We start from the raw sequence: 6,407 nt of genomic DNA, 5'->3' as shown, positions 1-6,407 counted from the left end.
ATGTATGTATGTATGTATGTATGTATGTATGTATGTATGTATGTATGTATGTATGTATGTATGTATATATGACAACTACAAGCTATTCTTCTATAAAGTAGTTTGTAGTTTTATAGTTTTTTTAATATAAAAAGAGGTTTCTGAAATCATTTAAAAAGTAATGTACATATTCAGTTGCACAAGTAGTCAGTTTCAGATATCTATTTATATAAATATACAATTATAATTTATTATTTACAGGAAGAACACGATGTCACTGAGGATCTGCTAACCATAATATTAGAAGAATGTAATAAACTGCGCCCTGATGTCCCTTTTTTAAAAAACCAAGTTGGTTTAATCCTTGGCACTCTTAAGAAGCATTGTCAAAACAGCATTGTGAAGGATGTTTTGGATAAACTTCCTTGTCTCAAGTTTGAAAAAGTTGTAAGCTAATATTAGTTTAAAGAAACATGTGCAGTGTTTTCTATAAATGTAATTTGTCTATATTTAAATTTAGCTGCTTGAAGCTTCAAATGCATTGACCAATGTGGATATCGATAAGAACTTTTTACGGCTTTTGAACAGAATGACTGATGGCTTTCAAATATATAGAAGCTGTGCCCTGATGTCCCTTTTTTAAAAAACCATGTTGGTTTAATTCTTGGCACTCTTAAGAAGCATTGTCAAAACAGCACTGTGAAGGATATTGGATAAATTTTCTTGTCTTGAATATATATATATATATATATATATATTAACCGAATTTGTTTTTTATTAACCGAGTTTGAATATATATATATATATATATATATATATATATATATATATATATATATATATATATATATATATATATATATATATATATATATATATATATATATATATATATATATAAATATATATATATATATATTAACCGAAGGTTTAATCTTTTTGTAAGCAACGTTTTATTATTTTTAGGCATCTCGAAGAATTTAAGTGCTACTATGCTTGTTCATCTGTTCTCAGAGGAGAGAAGTCTTCTATATGTCTTTGACGCGGTAAGGGTCTTGTCATAAGTATGACAAGTGAAAATATTTTGTTCATTATAATTTAATTACAACTTAATGTTTTACTTTGATTTAGGATCCGGCTTGTCTCACTCCTATTCTCTGGATTAAAGGCCCAGTTCTAAGACCAATATCAATAGATCTTTTTGTTAATAAAATACTTGTTGCGAAAGACATCCCAGATTTTTCTTGTGGCGTCAGTATGGTTATGGCAGCATATTTTTTATTCGATATTGCTTATCCTAAGCCATTGGAAAAAACACTAACTTTTAACGAACACCATGTTATTTCTGATAAAGTTAAACTTTGCAAAACTGCTAAACAAATTTCAAAGTTGTGCAAACTGTGATTGCAAAAATTGTAATGATCTTTTTCCAGAATATTTGCAGCATAAAGATTTTGTTTTTCTTAACATTCAACATTCTATACAAATGGGATGTATATTAACCGGTAGTTGGGTTTATTAAAAAACAAATATTGATTTGTTGAAATTCCGACTAAATAAAAAAAAGTATTGGTTTTTCAAAAAACCGATTTGAGTTTTTTGAAAAACGAAATATTTCGGATTTTTGAAAAACCGACTTATTAGTCGGTTTTTCAAAAAACCGAAAAAGGTTTCAATCTGGCTTTAGTCTGAAAAACCGATTTTGGTTTTTTTACGCACCTTTTTATTTTACCGTGTAGTTTCCCAATGTACCCACTTTCAAGTTCGCTGAGAAAACATTGGTGTTTTGTACTATAAACATTCATTCAGTAAAACAGATTCTATTTTCAAAGAAATTTGTCTCAAAAGAAGATCAAAAAGTGTGTCCGTCTGACTTGCATCCTAACAGGGAGACTGCGAAGCCAATATCCGAAAAAAAAAAATTTCAGCACTCGAAAATCAAATTTACTGCCATTTTCGTTTAAAACTTCGTTTGCTAATAAACTTTCTATTATAAAATGACCGTTAGTTCATTTTGTAATAGAAAATGGCTCTGTTAGTTCATAAGAAAACACACTATGTTGTGCGTGTTTTCTAATAATATGAGCCATTAAAAGGTCTTACGTATTAAAAAGTGAAAACAGAAAAAAGCGACTGAAAAAGAAATAACAATATAGTGGTGGGAAGAGAAACAACACTTGCCATAAAAGCATCAAATAGGAAGAAAATTTATAAAGGAGGAACTTTAGTCAACATCCTCTAAAATGAGTGCTAACTCAAGCGAGTATTTTTTCTTTTTTGACAAACATTCAAACGACAGACTCTCGCTGCTACAATCTTTCTCTTGTATGTTAGCTTTAACAAAACCCGTTAAAAATAGAAAATTAGATATTAAAACTTAATTTATTGGAGTAAGGCATTCTACTTCACTATTATGAACTTTTTACTTCATTTCGAAGTTACAAGGTTTCAAACTTTTCAAGCTACTTATTTAAAAAAGGGAACTTCTGTAATCTCTTGGAAATATATAGTTAATTAAGGATTTTATATCCTTGTAAATATATGAAGTTATATTATAATGTAAAAATTCTAATCCTTTTCTTCGATAGGTTAGGGAAAATAATGAGTTTTCATCACGATTCAAAAAAAGCTGTGATTTAAAAAAAGAAGGGAATTCAGCTGTCATTCTATTGCAATAAACTTTCTCTGTTAACTTTTGATAATGGCTCTTATTCTTTCACTTGGTAATCTTCAGTGACTATATAACTATTATACAATTATATAACTATAACTATAAATTGTATAACTATAACTAAAAACTATATAACTATAACTATGAATTTTTATACCATATTTCTGATATATCATATATCTTTACAAATCATATATCATGCTAAATTACATTATAAAATAGTATTATATGGCTTTTAAAATTGTTTTTGTATTATAAAAATGTAAATGGCAAGTTTCTATTTTAAATGTAACTCTATACCACTTCTTGATTTACAAAAATGTAGTTTTCAGAAAATTATCCTAGATAGATTGCGTCGGTCATATTTTCATTATTGCAGGAAACTGTTTTCTTTCTCTTGTACTTCTCGCCGTTATCGTCCAATCCTCATTATCATTTCATAACACCTGAAATGTCTTTTTTTTTTTGTATTTGATTAAACTGTTAATGTCTCAAGAAATAAATATAATTGGCTTTATGTTTTGGAAAAGTAAAAATGTTTTCGGCCAGATGTCAAGAGAACGTTTACAACACACCTAGATGAAAAAGTTGTTTTTGATAAATATACACCGGAATCGAATATTGCAACATACATATAAGCTTGTCTTTCAGGTGACACTCTCATCCAGGCTACGATGTGGTCACGGTGGTGTTTTGAACAGACTATAGATTTTCGAAGTCCCATGACCTACACTAAGATTTACGCCCACCACTAGGCTAAAATGAGCACGTACTTATTATTTTTGAAGTAAAAAGACTTGTTAAGAGAATTTTGTTAGCTATTTATTTATTTTAACAGTGTTCTTCTTCTCCTACTCGTCGTCGAAACTTTCAATGATTATCTTAAACGTTGTCATTTCAAAATGTCTTGGTAAATTTTAAAAAGATGTCGATTAAGGTATTTTTTAAATATTGTATTTCCATAGAGAATAAACAGAAAACTTTCAGAATTGTTTTCAATAAGATAAAATACTTTTCTCAAACAATGAACACCCAAGCAATGTAATTTTTAAAAACACTGTTTACGACTCCATTCACTACTTGCAGAACTTCTCAAAAGCTCTAAACAAAAAGTTTAGAGCTTTTGAGAAGTTCTGCAAATAGTGAATGGATATAAATATTGTATAAATAATTTTCTTTTTATTTATATAATTTATTCAAAAAATATAAATATAATGCAAAATGTCATAAACAAGATTTTAAAAAATGATTCGAAAAAACATTTTTTTGTAGAAAAATATATCGACAAAGCATTTACATAATCGAAGGTAATAATGATATTTCATATATATTTTTACGTATTTACTTTTTTTTTAACTTTAGAAGTTTTATTTTTTTATTAAAAAATTGAATAACACAAAAACAAATTCTTTCACAAATTATTATAAACTCAAAATTTTTATAAAGAAAGAAGTTTTATAAACGGAAATGCGTGACGCAAGTAAACAAACTTATAAATATGTGTAGTCCTAGTACAGCTTGTAAAGATATTATTTATCTAAGCCTACACAAAAAGTCTGAAAATTTATAGGCTATAGCATTTTTTAAAGAATTATCTAAAATTTGATTATATACTTATCATTAAGATATTTAATGTAGATAATTTTGATTTTTAGTTAATTAATTTAACTTAAGTATGCAGGGGTTCTTGAGTGGCGTTATTAACGAGAGAACGTTCTACGATTTAACTAGCACCTAATAACAAACTCCGGCATACGAACTAACTCGTAGTCGGCAGCAAATCTTTTAAAATAGATATAAATATATATCAATTATATTTATGCAAGAAATAAAAATATGTAATTGGTTTGCTTTTGAGGACAAATCTTAAACATTTCCATATAAAGTCGTAAGATTTTTCCCACAACGTTTCTAGCTAGTGAGTTGTTTAATGTTATTTATAAAGTAGGATAACTCATAATATTTTTAATTAAACAGAAAAAGTCAATAATTGAGATAATTTTATTTGCAAACATCATCAATTATTTTCCAAAATGCCGTAGGGCAGTTTTTAATAAAATGAATGGGGCACCTTTAAACCGTTGTTTAAATTTCTCGCACTTTATTACTTGATTGTTAATTGAAATTATAAAAAAAAGAAAGTGACAGAAGCATAGAAGCAGATGTTAATAATGCTGTGCTTCAAGTTGCAAACCCTTTAGAGTGATTATAAGGTTAGACATTATAAAACAAATAACTATTTTTTACTATTAGAAACTTAAACATAGTGAAATTGAAGATCAATGCTGTAATTTCAAAAAAGATAATTTAATCACTAGTTATTTGCACTTGCCAGAGATAATTCAAAACTGCCCCAGGTGTATTTAAAGCTGCCTTAGATTGAGGCAATTTTGAAAATTTACATGCATTTTTAAGAAATAAAAATTATGAGTTAATTTTTAGCTTAGAATTCATTTAAGTACAGGAGTTTTATTCCATAAGTATTTTTTTGAATATTCATAAGAAATAAAGTGCTTAGTATAGTTAAAATATAGATTTATAGGAAAATGTTCAAAGCTGCCCCCCCCCCCCTCTCCTCTACAAGTCCATTGTACAAAAGAAACTTACACCATTAATGTTTCTAAGATGCAGTTTTCAAAGAAACGTGTTTGGACGGTTTCTGATTAGTTAAGACAACTCCAGCATAAAGTATCGTTCAATTTTATGGGTAACGCAACAATCGTAAATGGAACAGGATTAGAAGCTTTAGCAATAAGCTATGTATCCCCAGAGTTAAAAAAAATAACGAGTTTTCTTTCAGAATGGGTAGATATTTCTTTATTTTCAGTATGTGGAGATATTGGTATTTTAAGCTTTGAATGTTTATGAAACCTTAGCCCACCATGGGAAAAATAATGTTAAACGATGTTTTTCCTTATTGATGCACTTACAAACTATGATGTCGACCAGAGACCAGATGTCGGCATAATAATAAATCTCTATCCTGAAAATGAGAAAAGGATTTAAACTCATTGACATAGTTAAATTAAGATGAAAAATATTACCAGAAAAAATGTTGCCACTGGCAGATGTAAGACTATTTATTTTTTGAAATTAACAAGTGTTAGTCTACTTTAATTTTGATAGAAATAGTTATTTAGTAGGCAGTAAAAGAATGGATGAAGAATATGGAAACTTAGGTCAAACATTTTAATATTTTTTTTTTGCCTCAACAAAATGATTAAATAAAAATTTTTCTATAAAAGGAACCACCTAGCTAACTCAAAACGTTCAAGTACGTTCAAAGAACGTAGGAAACGTTCTTAGAACGTGCCCAACCGTTTCTAACGTTCTACGAACGTTTCTTGAACGTTTTGTATTAGCTGGGCAGAAGTCTTTATTGAAAATGTTCCTGACTCGGTAGGTGTAAGCAACTTTTTGCATAGAACATTTAAAATTATCCCCTATTCCTTACAGTATATTGTGTTTTAAGGCTAATACTTAACATTTTTACTAGCTAATGGTTTAAAGTTTCATTTTTCAGCATAAATAGTCTCGTCCATCGAGAGAACCACATTTCATAACAATAGCTGTTGAAATAGAAGCTAAATCATTACATAACTCCATACTTGTGTGTTTCATTATTATTATTATTCCTTAGATATCTTTACACCCGTAAGATATATTTTAATACATCACCATGGAAAAAAAAAAATATTTTTTACGACTACAATTGTAGCGGCGTCTTCCTCCTGAAATAGCAAAACATTATATATCA

General features: G+C 28.2%; 1 long non-coding RNA gene across 1 annotated transcript; it reads left to right on the top strand.

Moving 5' to 3' along the window:
• Positions 1–895: 895 nt before the first annotated feature.
• On the top strand, positions 896–1,426 carry LOC145181835 (uncharacterized). The gene is made up of 2 exons (XR_013845904.2): positions 896–1,025; positions 1,111–1,426. It is a non-coding gene; the product is annotated as an uncharacterized LOC145181835 (long non-coding RNA).
• The last annotated feature ends 4,981 nt before the right edge of the window (positions 1,427–6,407 follow it).

Source organism: Hydra viridissima, unplaced genomic scaffold (assembly GCF_058129835.1).
Source record: "Hydra viridissima isolate aposymbiotic clone 2 unplaced genomic scaffold, HvirCarnegie_v1 scaffold_14, whole genome shotgun sequence".
Classification (NCBI taxonomy): domain Eukaryota; kingdom Metazoa; phylum Cnidaria; class Hydrozoa; order Anthoathecata; family Hydridae; genus Hydra; species Hydra viridissima.
Note: the sequence above shows the minus strand (reverse complement) of the source record. Positions and strands in the feature narration are given on the sequence as shown.